This window comes from Aulonocara sp. 'chitande type north' Nkhata Bay, linkage group LG23, assembly GCF_057382095.1.
Source record: "Aulonocara sp. 'chitande type north' Nkhata Bay isolate Kocher_YH1m ecotype deep benthic linkage group LG23, A_spYH_male_GT1.1, whole genome shotgun sequence".
Classification (NCBI taxonomy): Eukaryota; Metazoa; Chordata; class Actinopteri; order Cichliformes; family Cichlidae; genus Aulonocara; species Aulonocara sp. 'chitande type north' Nkhata Bay.
This window is the reverse complement of record NC_141365.1, coordinates 44196391-44212776: the sequence shown is the minus strand read 5'-3', so window position 1 is coordinate 44212776 and position 16386 is coordinate 44196391. Positions and strand designations below refer to the sequence as shown.

General features: G+C 40.1%; 1 protein-coding gene across 1 annotated transcript in view; it reads right to left on the bottom strand.

The window, feature by feature from the left end:
• The window catches only part of LOC147302712 (NACHT, LRR and PYD domains-containing protein 12-like), a 172991-nt gene that overhangs the window by 87994 nt on the left and 68611 nt on the right, over positions 1-16386 (bottom strand). The gene's annotated exons all lie outside the window — the stretch shown is intronic.

The window sequence follows — 16386 nt, the reverse complement described above, 5'->3', positions numbered from 1 at the left end:
AACAGCTGGAGAGGTAATTGTCTGATTTATCAGAATTTAACTTGATTCTAACAGCAGTTCATCACAATAAATTTCTTAGGCTCAGAATGCAACAAAATTGCACATGAAGAAGCACATAGAGAAGTATCCAAGTAACACTTTGCTACAATATAAAACAAACTATTATAAATAAAGAAAATATATAAACTAAATATATACACTACCCGTCAAACGTTTTAGAACAGCCCAATTTTTCCAGTGTTTTTGTCACGGTTTGCGAGCCATGTGTAAATTATCAAAGAACCCTTTATGCAGGCAGCTCAGATGCAAGTGAGTTTATTCATCACATGGTGATACAAACAGAAATGGCAAAGGTGAGCATGGAAACTAAGCAAAAACCTAAAAACTAATAGTACACGAATATGAAGAAGTACACGAAGGGAAGACGAAAACACAGAACACAAGGGGTGGGAGCAAAGCACCACAACACATCACTATATAGACAGTTACACAGAGGGAGACACAGAAGGCAACAACACAGGGCGGAACAAATGGACAGAGAAGACTAAACACAGAACAGAGTGCACAGAGAAACAAGGGGGGCAGGGAATCAAAACCTAGGAAGCATAGAATAACTCACAAACTAAACTGACATAACACAAAAATCACAAAGAACTGAAACCACTAGCTCAGGAGACCCAGGACCCTGACAGATACACAGACAAACCAGCAACTAACAGAGGCAAACACAAGGCTTAAATACACAGAGGGATAACGAGGGAATGAGACACAGAAGGAGGACACAGCTGGGAGTGATTGACAAGACGAGACAGAGGAAACGCAAACTAAACACACTGACATGAGACACGGACCTTCACAACAAAGCAGGAAATACAAAGACTGAACTTAGAGGTACAACAAAACACAGAACCAAAACGTAAGAATAAACAAAGATACATCATGAAATAAAAGATTAACAATACAAAACAGAAAACACTGAGTCACAGACCCAGGATCGTGACAGTTTTATTGAAAATATCCTTTTTATTTCTCATTGCACTCTGAAATGAAAGCATAGTACAAATAAGCAGTTGGAGTTAAAAATAAATCATGAAACACATTTATAGACCAAAGTTTATTCTAAACGTTTGACTGAACACACCCGTGGCTTCTGTCTACAATAGAAATCAAATATTCTCCCATATCTGTGGCAGATGTTCCCGTAAACGTGGACCTTGTAATAATAATAATAATAATAATAACTTTATTTATAAAGCGCTTTCAAACAAAGTGCTGTACAACTAAAGAGATAAATAAAATAAAAGCGATACATAGCAATACAGGTAAAAGACACAATACAAGTTAAAAACAATAAAAATGTAAAAACTAAAAGCCATAGAATTAAGACATGTAGGATCGGGTGAACAAATGTGTCTTCAACTTGGTTTTAAAAACCTCCACAGAGCAGCCTGCCGAATATCTTGTGGGAGGTTGTTCCACAGAAACGGGGCATGAAAAGAAAAAGCTCTCCAATTGACTTTTTTCTGGCTCTAAGAACTTTTAGAAGACCAGAGTCCTGAGATCGGAGAGCACGAGATGGAACATAAAGGTGTAAAAGGTCGGAGAGGTATGAAGGTGCCAATCCGTTTAAAGCCTTGTAGGTGAGCAGCAGGACCTTAAAATCTGCTCGAACCTGACAAGGTAGCCAGTGAAGACATCTCAGAACAGGGGTAATGTGCTCAAATTTCCCAGTTCTTGTTAAAATGCGAGCAGCTGCATTTTGCACCAACGCCAGAATCTCAGGTTAAACCTCACAAAACTTTAACAACCACCAAACAGCTGAAACAGTAAATGAGAGCAGGAACACGGATTCTGCACAAAGACGTAAACACAAAGCTCAGAGCCGCCGACACATCAGAATCAGTGAGATGTCGCCTTTCTCACCCGATGGCACGGACACGGTCGGGGCTGAAAGCCGACAGCTCGCTGATTCTGATGTTTCGGCGGCTCCGAGCTTTGTGTTTACGTCCTTTTTACGCTGATTCTAAAGCTGTTAGTTTTATCTCTCTCCAAACAATATTGACTGAACCAGCAGCAAAAGAAGATCCAAACTACGCTTCACATAAACATCGTCATGAACTCACTCTGACTTTTGCTGTTTTGCTTCCACCAGGATAAAATCACACGTCATGCACAGCTCTCTCTCTCTCTCTCTCTCTCTCACACACACAGTTTCCTGTCTAAAAATCTGTTTTCTGCATTATTCGCTTGCTTGTTACGCACAAGTCTACCGTTGTTTACAGCGCTGTCGGCCGCTGTTTTTTTCCTTTTACTTACTTCCAAAAAGAAAACCTAATTTCTGCCGTTCAACAGGCTTCTGAACAAATTTAAACTTTTTAAAATTATGCAAATTGCAAAACGCTGTGTCTGTCATAAAACCGCTGTAACTTCAGAGGTAATGTTCATATGTCGATTAATGGTTTTCTTTCGTTTTTGATCTACTGTAGAATATTTTTATAAAACCACCTTCATGTTTTTCTGTTTTATCTTCAGCTACTTTGACACAAAGGCCTCTGCTGTGATGCTCACACCTTTGATAAAGTCTTGCGAGTGTCAGCTTCCTTTTTATAGATACAAAAATATGTAAATGTACTGATCTGAATTATAATATTTCTGACTGTCTGAGGCAAAATTTCCCAGATTCAAATCGAATTGAATCGAATCGTGGATCGAATTGATTCAGGACCTTGTGAATCGGAATCAAATCGATTCTAGAATTCAGTGACGATACCCTGCCCTATTTGCGACCATGTCAACATCCAGTCCAGGCTTTTTCAAGATTGGTACTACCACAGCTGATTTAAAACATTCAGGAAAGACTCAATGAAGTATTTAAAAGAAACAGGTTGTAGGGTCCTAATGCTGACCACAGTTCCTTTATAGCCCAGGCTGGTAGAGGATCCAAAGAACAGGTTGTACATCGAGCTGCTTTTACAACCTTCCTTAATCCAGACAGGGAAATAGAGATGGACCAATGCGATATTACGTATCGGTCCATCTCTATTTCTATTAATTTACGTCAGTATCAATACTGATTTTGTATGTATTTTGAAGGATTTGAACCAAAGGCAAAAAATACCATGAGCAAAAAATGGCAGTCATGATTATAAAATAGGGAGGTTTCTTTTTTTTTAACATAGATTAAACTCGTTAAATAAAACAACAAGTTTATGAGCTTTCTTGTTATTCACAAGTTTCAGCGATTTAGCCCAGAGTCTAAAGTCATTCAGCCTTCTGTTTATACATGGTTTAGCTTTAAAGTATCTGCATTTGTGAAGAAAAAATTTTCCCATTAACAAAATCGTCCTAATCAACAGGTCAAAATCTGCATTCTCAGCAAGTATTCCAAATTTTATTACTGTCACCGTCAAATGTGGTAACTGAATTCTCCTGGACTGTAGCCAGCTCCACATGTCAGTCCAGAAGGAGTGCACTGATTCACAGTAGAAAAACAAGTGATCCAGACTTTCAATATCATTTTCACAAAATGTGCAGGCGTTCACATCTAAGTTAAATTTCCGTCTTAAGAATTCATTGGTTGGATAAACCTCATTAATGATTTTAAAGTGAACCTCTTTTACTTTAGGGGAAAGAGGAAGTGAAATATACTTTTTTCTTATCGCCTTAACCTCCATGGTCTCAAATTCTTTAAGGATATAATTTCTTTTAACCGGATTAGGGCAAATGTCGTTGATCAAAATATTCCTGATCACTTTGTTTGTAAACCTGCTGTCACCAAATTCAACTCCAGCTATGCAGAGCTGCCTCAGTCCAGGAGAAATTTTAGAGTGCACAATATCTTCTTTTATCATTGATCTCAAAGGGACTGGGATGGCTTTCACTAGGGATTTATATCTCTTAGCAGTACATCTTACATCAAATTTCTCACAAAACGTCTCATGTTTTAATAAGACCCCATTATCATCCGTAAAATGAGCTACAGCCCAAATCCCTTAAGATCTTCCAGTAGAGAAGGACCTGCTGATGGAAAGCTGAGAGTTTAACAGGTAACGAACTGCAATCAAAGTCACAACGTAACAAAAAGTCTATTCCACCCATTTTGCCAAAAATCACATTGGGAATAATGTTCCAAAAGGAATTTTTGTTCCTAATGAAAGATCTTAACCATTTCAGTTTTAGTACACCATTCATAACATCAAAGTCAATGGCATTAGCCCCACCCTCTTCATAATTCTTAATCATATCATTTTTCTTTATATAATGACATTTGTTCCTCCATATGAACCTAAAATTAAGATTATTTATAGATTTAATTAGTTTTGGAGATATGGGCAGAGAAAAGGCTGGATAGATTAGTCTGGACAGACTGTCCATTTTGGTTAGCAAGATTCTCCCAAACAGAGTTATGTCCCTTTGCAGCCACCTGTTTAAAATTGACTTACACTTTTCTATATTGGCACAGATATTCTTATTTTCAGTTGATGTCTTATCCTTGCAAATTACAATGCCCAGATACTTCACCTCTTTTTTTATCTGTATATTATCTATTGCTTGCAGGGGACACTCATGCAGAGCTAGAATTTCTTATTCATTAATATTCAGCTGCAGGCCAGAAGCTTTGGAGAAGTGGTTGATCACCTGCAAGGCTAAAGGAATCTGGTCCTCATTTTTTAAAAACAGGGTGGTATCATCTGCGAGCTGACTGATTATTATCTGTTCACCCATCACAGTTAACCCCTCAATGTGACTGTTTTTAATCAAAATAGATAACTCAGCAACCATGATGAACAGAAGTGGTGAGCTGCTACATCCCTGCCTTATCCCTCTATTAACCTCAAACCTTGAACATGTACCATGTTCTAGCAAATCAAATCAAATCAAATCACTTTTATTGTCACATCACATGTGCAGGCACACTGGCACAGCACATGCGAGTGAAATTCTTGTGGGCGAGCCCCACAAGCAACAGAGATGTGCAAACACAACAACACAAACGAGCAAAATACAAGAATGGCTAATCTGAAACTAATAAGTATATGTACAATATATAATAGTGTATGCGTTTCTGGATGTGTATACTAAATATTTTCCTACGTGTGTGTGTGTGTGTGTGTGTGTGTGTGTGTGTGTGTGTGTGTGTGTGTGTGTATACACATTTTTACAAATTAAATAGTAAAAAAAATAATAATAAAATATATAAAATATACAGAGTTGAATATGTGCAAAACAGAGCTGTTAATGTCATTATATAGCATCTCTATAACATTGATAAATTCCTGTCCAAAACCAAAAGACTGCAGAGTTTTTAATATGAACGTATGTTCAACTGAGTCAAATGCTTTGTAAAAATCCAAGAACAGGATGTATCCTCTCTCTTGTGTCACGATGAGTTGTGTGGCTGTCACTGTGGCTGGACCCACGTGCAGGACTCAGAGAAAAAACATTAACTTAAACAACAGCTTTATTTGCTGGTGAGTCACCCTTGGCGATACATAAACAACAACTTAAACTAACTAGACTGGAGCTGCTGAAGGTAGACGACAATGAATACACACACAACAAACGTGGAGGACGCAACAACTGGCAGAGAAAAACACAGGGCTTAAATACATACTGAGGTGATTAGGGAATGTGAAACAGGAGGAGAACACAGCTGGGACTCATCAGACATGACAAGACAAGGGGCGGCAAAACTCAACACATTGACATAGTACACAGACTTTCAAAGTAAAACAGGAAACTGAACAGACGTGGACTAAACTAGGGGATACAGTGACAGAACAAGAGACACACTGACAGAGATGACTGTATACTAACAGAAGTAACACAGAACCACGACCTAAGAAGGAGAACACAAGAAATGCCAAGGACCTAGGGAGTTAGGAATACTAGCGACAAAAATCAAACCCAAGAGAATCAAAACACATCATGAAATCAAAGATAACTAATACAAACAGAAAAACACTGAGTCCACAGACTCAGGACCGTGACATCTTGGATTATTTCACTGTACTCAAGGAGGTCCAAAACCAGCCCAATATTGTTATGAATTAGTCTTCCTTTCAAAAAACCTGATTGCGTTTCACTGATAATGTTTGAGATGCCTTTCTTTAGCCTCTCAGCTACAGCTCCAGACAGGATCTTATAGTCAGTGTTTAAGGTGATGGGTCTTAAATTGTCTAAAATTCTTTTATCCTTACCCGATTTAGGGATCAGGGTTATCAGCGCTTGTTTCATGCTCGGCATCAGTTCTTTTTTTCTCTATCGATTCCTTTAATGCATCAAACAATAAAGTTCTTAGGTCCTTCCAGAAGAATTGATAAAAATTAGTAGTGAGTCCATCTGTCCCTGGGGACTTGTTTAATGCCATTTTCATGACCACCAAATCCAGTTCCTCAATTTGGCGGCCGCTACTAAGTTTTAAAATTACTCATACTAATCTTTCTGGGTCACAAAATAAACTTTTAACATATTTTCAGGCGAGAAAGTAGCTGTGTAAACATCAAATATCTGCTCGGTTTATCAAGATACCGCATATTTGCAAAAGTGCTTCGACGTTTTCGGAGACGTCTGCTACCCACCAGCACTATAGCCAGCCGGGAGCTCGAGGGTCACTGAAGCCACCGAGAACGGCACAACTCCCGGCACATCATTTTCAGATCACCGCGGACTTTCGCTACTCAGGTTAAAGGTGATATATAAGTCCAGGGCCGTGCAGAGACGTTTAAAGGGGCGGGTGCTCAAAGTTAAAAAGGGGCACATTGAACCAGGCTGAATAACAACAACACACATTCATCAACAATCTAATATGGAAAGGGCAGGGCTGTGTTGATCTGAGACTGTAGACATTAAAAAGTCCACAGGAGAGATGGTAGCTGATTAAACAAGTGTCATGAGATAATAACAAAATGCAAAGATTGGTGACAGCGCTTGGAACCATAAGGCAACAAAAAACTGTGAGAAATAAATTAGGCTCTGCCTGTGAATCACTCTTTGCTTCTCTTCTTCCTTCCATCCCATCATTTCATACATCACTCTCCACTTGCTGTCTATCTGAGAACAAGGCACAACTTGCTATTGCAATAAACTATAATCTAATTATCCACACCTAACAACTCCAGCACTTAATCTATAATAAAATGATGACAGAAAAATGTTATAGCACTGCCTTTAGTAGCCTCACACAGCTCCTACTGTTTCCTCCTCATGTCCTTACCAGCCATGTCTGGACAATGTTATATCATGAGTAATATATATTTTTTTTTAAATCCATCTAAATAAAACACACACATGCACGCACACACAGTGACATTTTAGACCTTCTTCAGAATACTGTATATACTGTGGGCATCCTTACATTATTATTTATTACTAGAGCTACAATAATAAAGCAAAGAGGAGGGGGAAGTAATAAATATGAAATAATGTATTTATGATGATTCCATTTGTTTCACTATCCACTCTGTGCAGGGCAAAGCTTATTACATTTTTAAACTGTAGAGATACAATAATTTTACTGCTGTAAAATCCAAACTTTGTCTTATTAAAAATATAAATCTAATATAATCTGCTTCTTAATGTATGTTCTTTAAAATACAGCGTGTGTTTTTTAGAATATTATAATAATAATGCATAATTATGTGGACATGCATATTAGATCACTTTTTTAGTGAAATATAATCCCCCCAGAAAGGCAGGAAAAGCCTTACTTTAAAACTAAATATGTTTCTAAATACTTTAAAACTAAATATGTTCCCTAAAACGGTGACAGAGCTACAGACCCATGACAGCCTTACACAGGTAGCCAGCAGCTATGACCAGCACTACTTGTGCAGTTAATAAAAGGACAGGTAATGTTTGTCACGCTGTTGCACACACAGCACGCTCGTTTGTTTCAGTTCGTCAAATTACCACAAGACATCTTACCAACGTGTACGTAATAAGCCAATACTCCTGGGTGCTACACACTACAGTGTACGCTGTACACCTACTTACTGGGTTTGTCGCATCAGTCTGTGTCTCTGAGTTAACTTGTGTTTCTCCTACAGCTCCGGACCGCAACAAATGCGCGTGCTCTTTGTGAGCTCGTTCCCGGCTTTTTTAGTTTATGTGATAATCCTGGAGTTACTTCTTCACCAAGTATGTGCGATGATTTTTTAGCATTTTTCAATAACAAGATCTTATCGATTAGGGCCCTTGTTTCGTTGTCTGTTGTCTCAGTTCAAAGCCCTCCACCTGTGTGTTCAGCTGTCTTAGAGCAGTTTGATCCCGTCTCCCTTAAGGACCTGACCGCGATAGTTAGTGGCCTAAGATCATCACACTGCCCCTCTGATTCTCTTCCCCCGAGTCTGCTCAAAAACACTTTTAATATTGTTGGCCCTTTTATTCTGAAATTGATTAATACGTCCCTTACTACAGGCTGCGTCCCACTATGCTTCAAACAAGCTGTAGTTCAGCCTCTTCTTAAAAAACAAAACCTGGACCCAACTGTTCTGTCTAATTACAGGCCCATCTCAAAGCTTCCTTTTCTATCTAAAGTTTTGGAGAAAGTGGTCTATCTACAGTTGCAGGCACACCTCGATTCTAATATGATCTCAGAAAAATTTCAATCTGGTTTTAAATCATTACATAGCACTGAGACAGCACTTTTAAGGATTTTTAACGATATTCTCTTAACTATGGATTCTGGCAGCCCTGCTGCCCTTTTACTGTTGGACTTGTCAGCAGCTTTTGACACGGTTGACCACGACATCCTGTTATCACGGCTAGAATCGCATGCTGGCCTAAAAGGATCTGCCCTTCAGTGGTTTCGCTCCTACTTGACAGAAAGGTTCTTTTATGTCAATATGGGCCCCCACAACTCCAAATTAGCTCCTCTTAAATACGGCGTTCCTCAAGGCTCTATTTTGGGTCCCGCCCTCTTCGCACTCTATTTGCTGCCATTGGGCTCCATCTTCTCGCGGTACAGCATTTCATTTCATTGCTTTGCGGATGATCTACAGATTTATCTACCTTTAAAATCAGGATCAGATCAACCGCAGCTCTTATTACGCTGCCTTGACGACGTTAAACAGTGGTTATCATTAAATTTTTTACAGCTAAACGAAAACAAAACTGAGGTTGTCATTTTTGGCAATTTCAATCATATCGACAGCACGTTGGGTACCCTCTCCTCGTATTGTAAAACACATGTAAAAAACCTCGGAGTTTACATTGATGGTTCTTTTAAATTGAATAAGCAGGTGAGTGCAGTAGTTCAGTCCTGTTTTTTTCAGCTAAGACAGCTAGCCAGGATAAAGCCATACCTTCCGGCTGACGTCTTCGAGCGTATCATCCACCTTTTTCTTACTTGCAGATTGGACTACTGCAATTCATTGTATTATGGCCTAGATCATGCCACCATCCATCGCCTTCAGATGGTTCAAAATGCTGCTGCTCGCCTGCTAACCGGTACCAAACGGAGAGAGCATATAACCCCAATTTTAGCCTCTTTACACTGGCTCCCTGTCCCCTACAGGATCCAATTTAAACTTTTACTTTTTGTTTTTAAGTCACTCAACGCCCGAGCCCCCCCCTACTTGTCAGAGCTCCTCTCTGCCTATGCTCCAGGAAAACCCACGAGATCTAGTTCAAAACTATTGTTGTCCATTCCACGGACTAACCTCAAATCTCGTGGTGATAGATCCTTCTCTGTGGCAGGTCCCAGACTTTGGAATAGTCTCCCCTTTAATATTAGATCTGCTCAAACTCTTGAGCAATTTAAATCTTTACTAAAGACACACTTTTACGCTCTGGCTTTTAACACATTATGACCCAAGCATTTTGGATTTATCTGAATTAGTTAGTATTGTTTCAATTCTTCTATTTTATTGTTTCTATTGTTATTATTGTATTACACTGTAGTTTTTAATTTTATTGTTATTGTTAAGCACTTTGTGCAGCATCGGCTGTTGGAAATGTGCTATATAAATAAATCTGACCTTGACCCGGCTCGTAACCAGCGCGTTCTGCCGTCGAGGGCGATCATTGGTTAAATGTGATCATGTGACTGATGCAAGCCAGATCCTTTTATTTAGCAAAACTGTGATTAATAGTTAAATATTATTGTTGAGGGGCACAGACAGGACTCCGCACGCACACACACATAAAAATAAATAAATAATTTTTTTTTAAAAATTGCCTCAACAAAAGGGCACTTTGGGCACCCATCAGGAAAGGGGCGGGTGCTCAAGCCCCTCCAGCCCCCCCCCCCCCCCCCCCCCCGCACATGCCTGTATTACACTTTACACTTTTTCAGTGTTTTGTTTGTTCGTGAGTAAATCGGTTTGGCTGAGATTAAAGTTATTAGATTAGATTAGATAAAATAAAACTTTATTAATCCCCCGGGTGGGTTCCTCCTTGGTTTTTACACAGCTGAATAAACATCAAACAGAAAACTGATTAAACAGAAGTATGAGACGGTCGAGAATTTACTCCAGTGTCCTGTTATATTGCAGATAGCAAGGAGCAGAGGACCGAGTTTATTAAACTCCACCGAGACAGCGGTGAGCCTAATCAGAAGGCTAGACCGTCCAATTTCCCCAGCCGTTTACTTCCGGCATATCCGACCTTCTGAGGACCCAGCCCACGTACGCCACAAAGGCAGGGTCCTCAGGAGGATGCAGCCGATGAATTTGGACACTGTCACTACCCGATCCGTACCGGAAACCCGATCGGTACCCCGCATGCGCGAAAGGTGTCTACTTCCGGTCGAAGCATTTTACGATAGTTACAGGTCAGAGTACCTGTTAAGATGTTAAGAATAACAAGTATCTCTTAAAATGTTTCCGATAATGAAACATTTAATATCCGGTTGTTCAGTCTGACGTCACTAGCCGTGTCTGGGTCTCAACTCCGCTGCAGGTCCATATATCAAACGATCACTATGGCATTACTGAGAGTTGAAAAACTGTCTAAATTCTTTCATCTTTAATAAAAATGATCAGCGTTCTGCTCTACCAGGTGTAACAATTGAGTTTAACATCCAGGCATCCATGAAAACGGAATTTATGACATTTAACGGAGTTAGAAGTTAGCAGGGAGTTAGCTCGCTAGCTTCTATCTAAATACAATATAGCATGTCCTGACTGCGGGGTTTTGGAAACAAATTAAAACGTACAGCTCTGTTATCACTTCCAACATAAATGAAGACAGAAAGCTAAACAGCAGTGACGTTTGTAGGGTTACTGAAGTTTGGCTAGCTGGTATATAATGATGTGCTACGTGACCGCTAGCGACACAGCTATGTTAGCATAATATAAACAAGCTAACTTTTTTTCCACTTGATAAAAGTTACCGTGAGTGTTCTCGGTGGTCAGGAACAAATGTAATCGCATGGCAGGATGCTGTAAACGGACCAAACTTCAGCCAGGAGAACAACTGAGATAATCCATCCACAATACGAGGTTAGTCATTCATATACTGCTGCATGGGCTGGGCTGTAGTTACATCCTAAGGTTTTAAAAACTGAGCTTAAATAAATGATTAGCGGTAATAAAAGCCGAGGGAGGTCAACAGTGATCGCTGACTGTTTTAGGAGCTTTTTGAGATCAAATAGAAGAAAATACATAACATTAAACATGTTAACAACACAAATGCCATATTAAACGCAGACTACTTTAGACCCGGAAGTAGGATTCGTCGCGTCATCACTGAACAACCGGATAATGTAGACAAAAACAAAAAAATAAAAAGATAGTGACAGATCGGGACTCCCGATCCTTACTGCGCATGTGCAAAGTCGGACCGTACAAATCGGGTCTACCCGATCCGTACCGCGCATGTGCAGGGGTTTTCTTCTTCTTCTGTTCGTTTAATGGCAGTGTACTCCCCAGTGTACGAGGATACCGCCACCTGCTGGCTGAGAGAATGAACCCTATTGTAAACTGAATTAGCGTCATTACAAACGTGTGTTAAATTTGATTTAGTGATAATCGAGTGTGTTTATGCTTGTCTGTGTGGAGAGGATTGTTGGAAAAGTGATGATAATGTCCGCTATCACTGTCAATTGCCAGTAAACACTTCATCTGGCTGCTGAATCTTCACGTGACATATTATAAAGTCTGTATTATTAACTCTGTCATTAGGCACCATTCTTCTTATTTTACGGCGCTGTTGTTCAATCGGGGGACGCTCTCTGTTGAGGAGAAAAGCAAAAATTTGTTGCGGATACGGATTATCCATTGTTTAAATGTCCCGGTAGTTGAAAAGGAGGCAGAGCTGTTGAGAAATGCTAAGAGCTAACTGGGCGCTAACCGTGTCATTCAAATATATTGAATGTTGCAATGTTGGCAAAGAGAGGAAGTGATGTAAGATTTGCGCATGCGGGGTACCAATCGGGTTTCCGGTACTGATCGGGTAGGGACAGACACGACCAGAGTTTCTGTCGCATTTTAGTTTTTAAAAATGTCGTGATAAGGGCGGGTCTTACTGTGAACCTGCACCCTCATTGGCTAATAACTTGAGATTGACAAGTCGTTATCCAATGAGCGCGCGGCTTCTCCCAACATAAAGTAGTTTCCTTTGAAAAACCAAAGTCTGATTATTTTTGCCTCCACTGACGGAGCCTGTTGTTCCCGCCACAGAGACACAGTAATGTCAGAGCGGTGTTAACACTCACCTGCCTCAGCACAGCTCTCACTCTCCTCCTGCTCTCTCAGCTAAACTCACTTCCTCTCTACTTACAGGAAACCAGCGCTCAGAGGAGCCGACCGGCCTCACGTTTCACCCACAGACACGAACAGCGTGGAATTATTTTATGTCATAAGAAGAAACATATTCATGTTAACACTCACCTGCCTCAGCTCCACCTTCCTCCTCCTGCTGCTCTGAACCAGTGATGGGTCGTTCGCGAACAAAATGGCTCTTAGAGCCGGATCTTAGACGTGAACGACGTCCCGTGTTTTTTTTTCTTTCTCTCAGCCCCTCTCTCTCTCTCTCTCTCTCTCTCACTTTTTTTCTGCTTCACTCTGCACACGAGCTTTGTGCTCTACGCTGGGCAGAGGGGGGAGGGGCGGTAGTTACACTCAGCAGTAGTGATGTGCGATACCACTGATTTTCTTTCCGATCCGATACCAAGTAATATTCAGGGTGGTATCGACGATACTGATCCGATACCGATACTTTGTACAAAAACGTATTTTATTTATTGTATCTCAAATTATAGCATCATAATGATTACAGGACATCAGATTACTTGTTCTTATCACTTAATAATGTAAGGTTCATTATATAGAAATAAAAAAACTGAAGTTGTGCGCTATTTGAACACCTTGCCTGCCTGCAGCACTAAAGGACTCCATGAGAGACGTCTGTCTTGCCCTAGCAGCACCTGTCCTTCTCTTCAGTTCGTCTCAACATAAGCTCGTCATATTCTGTGATATGATTTACTCTGACGTGTTTGACAAGGTTAGTGATGTTGCCACAACCATACATGCCAACCCTCCCGATTTTTCCAGGAGAATACCGAATTTCAGTGCCCTCCCGAAAATCTCCCGGAGCCACCATTCTCCTGAATTTCTCCCGATTTTCCAGGACAACAAAATTGAAAAACCATATTGCAGAATTCATAGCGCGGCCAGCCAATTCCAGTTTCCAACAATGGTGGCAGCGATTTAGTTTTAATATTACTCTTATTTCCCTTTCTGGGTCGCAAAAAAACTTTTAACATATTTTCAGGTGAGAATGTAGCTGTGTAAACTTCAAATATCTGAGCCGACCGACGCATCATCTTCAAACCGCCGTGGTCTTTTGCTACTCGGGTTAAACATGATATATAAGTCACTTTGATAACTTAAAAATGTTATTGTTTGGCTTTTTCAGTGTTTTATTTGTTCGTGAGTAAATCGGTTTGGCTGAGATTGAAGTTATTAGATTAGATTAAATTAAATTGAAATTTATTAATCCCTCAGGAGGGTTCCTCCGGGGTTTTCATACAGCTGAATAAACGTCAAACAAAAAATGATTAAACAGAAGTGTGAGACGGTCAAGAGATTACATCAGTGCCCGGTTATATGTTAGATAGCAAGGAGCAGACAGCAGAGTTTCACTCCACCGAGGGAGCCTGTGATGTACTACCCGGCTTTCTTTAGACCGCGAAGGCCGGGTCCTCAGGTGGAAGCAGCCTCTGAATTTGGACACCCCCGCTGTTTCCGGACCGGCCAATAATAACGGTGACATTTAACGTATTTTATCCGATAAATAAACCCTGTAAAATGTATTTAGCCCCCCCAACAGCCCTTTTCCCTAATATGGCCACAACACCTCACTCTTGGAGCACTTTTTTGCCACATGTATCGCAAACCACGTCTCAGCTGTTTGTGTAGGTAAAATACGTCCGCACATGACGCTCAGCCATTGTTGTGAGTGCGCACGCCCAGTGTTGCCAACTCCTCAGTAAGGAAAATCGCCATTGGTTGTCCTAAAAGTCGCTAAATTACGCCATCGCCTAATTTGCATAATTGGTCATGCTAATGTAATTGTAACCTACGCTGTTGGAGAGAGAAATAACATCGTGGAAGAAACATAAAGTGAGCAAAAAACGTCCGAAATGCATTTAGAATTTATTTAGAACTACAAATTAAATTTCTTTTAGCAATTATTGTTTTTTAATGTCACAATTCCAACCCTGCTCCTTTATCCAGGCTTGGACCGGCAAAAGTGACCCAAAATAGGCGCTCTGGTGGAGTTACTGTGTGTGTGTGTGTGTATAAGTAGTTTTAAATCTTGTGATCCACAAAACAGCATAACAGTAAAAGAAGAACTGACTGCATTACAGTCAGTGCGGGAGCAGCGGCTTCGCTCATGCGCGGTTCATTTGCAGTTTGGACGCACAGGTGTGAACGTCTCCTGCAGCTGGGGGAGGACTATCCTCCGCCCGTGAGCGCTTTAGCACGGGTGAGGTGCCCACGGCCGCACCGCTGCTTGTTGAGAGTAAGAGCAACACGCCCTTTCACGTCAAAAAGTCGTCATAAATAAGTCGCCAATAACACCAGAAAAAGTCGCCAGATTTGTCGCTAGTTGCTTTTTAGAAAAAAAAAGTCACTAAGGGGTCTGAAAACTCGCTAAATATAGCGACAAAGTCGCTAAGTTGGCAACACTGCGCACGCCAAGGGGCTGCGAGACATTTATACAGCCGTATTTCGCACATGACTATGAAAGGCGGAAGAGGAAGTAGTTCCTTTGAATGTAGACAATCCGAATGTTATAGTTTCTTTCCACTGTGTTCCTGTTAATGATAAACTACAAATTTACTCTAAATTACTAAAATATCGATATTTAATGTGAGAATCGATTCTAGAACATAAATGGCTGGTATCGGAGGAATCGATATTTCAGGATCGATCCGCACATCACTACTCAGCAGCACAGGAACAGAGCCAGAGGGAGAGAGAGAGAAAGAGCCAGGGCCAACAACGTCACATTAGAAAGGTATAGTAATCATCCACAACTATTTTCAGTTGCAGATGATAAAGGATTCAGAAAGTTTATTCATGCAGGTCCAATGTGCATGTTCTTTTTGTTTTCATATTTTAATTTATATTTAATTGTGTTGTGGTTTGCAGTGTTTTGTGTTGTTTCACTTTAAATTTGTTTAAAAGGAAAAAGCTGAAAATTTAAATAGTTAAAAGTTGAAATGTGAATAGTTGATTTTTGTATTATATGATTTATTTATTACATTTTATGTGGAGTGAATAAATAAAAGTATATTGATGGTGGCCCCTAGAGACAAAGCACATACAAACTTCAAATCACGTACAAACTCCAAAACACGTAAAAACTCCAAAACATGTAAAAACACGTACAAACTCAGAAGCACGTAAAAACTCAAAACACGTACAAAAGACAACAGAAGTGCTCCAGGATGCTGGGTGCAGTGTTGAGCTTTTGTTACCTAGTGGCTACACAAGCCAGCAAGTACCAATGACCGGATTTGGTGTGTGGTAGTAACAGGTAAATGAAAATGTTTTTTAATTATTTGAATATATATGAGTGCCTATGTATAAATACACAAACAATTTCAATTGTGTAATTTAAGTGATCTAGTAGCTCTGCTTTGGAAGTTCAGTTAGAAATGTGTTTTGGAGTTTGTACGTGTTTTGTCTCTAGGGGCCACCGCATATATCTACCATAACCACTTTTTTTTACGTTAGTAATTCCTTTTGTGCATAATTTTATATTATTGTTAATAATAAATTAATTAAAGCAACAAAACAACCTGAAGAGCCGGTTTGGAGCCGAAAGAGCCGGTTCTCTAAAAAGAGCCGGAAATCCCATCACTACTCTGAATGGAGGATCAACACTTTCACTTTCACTGCTCCTCCCTAAACACAGAGGATGCTGGGACTT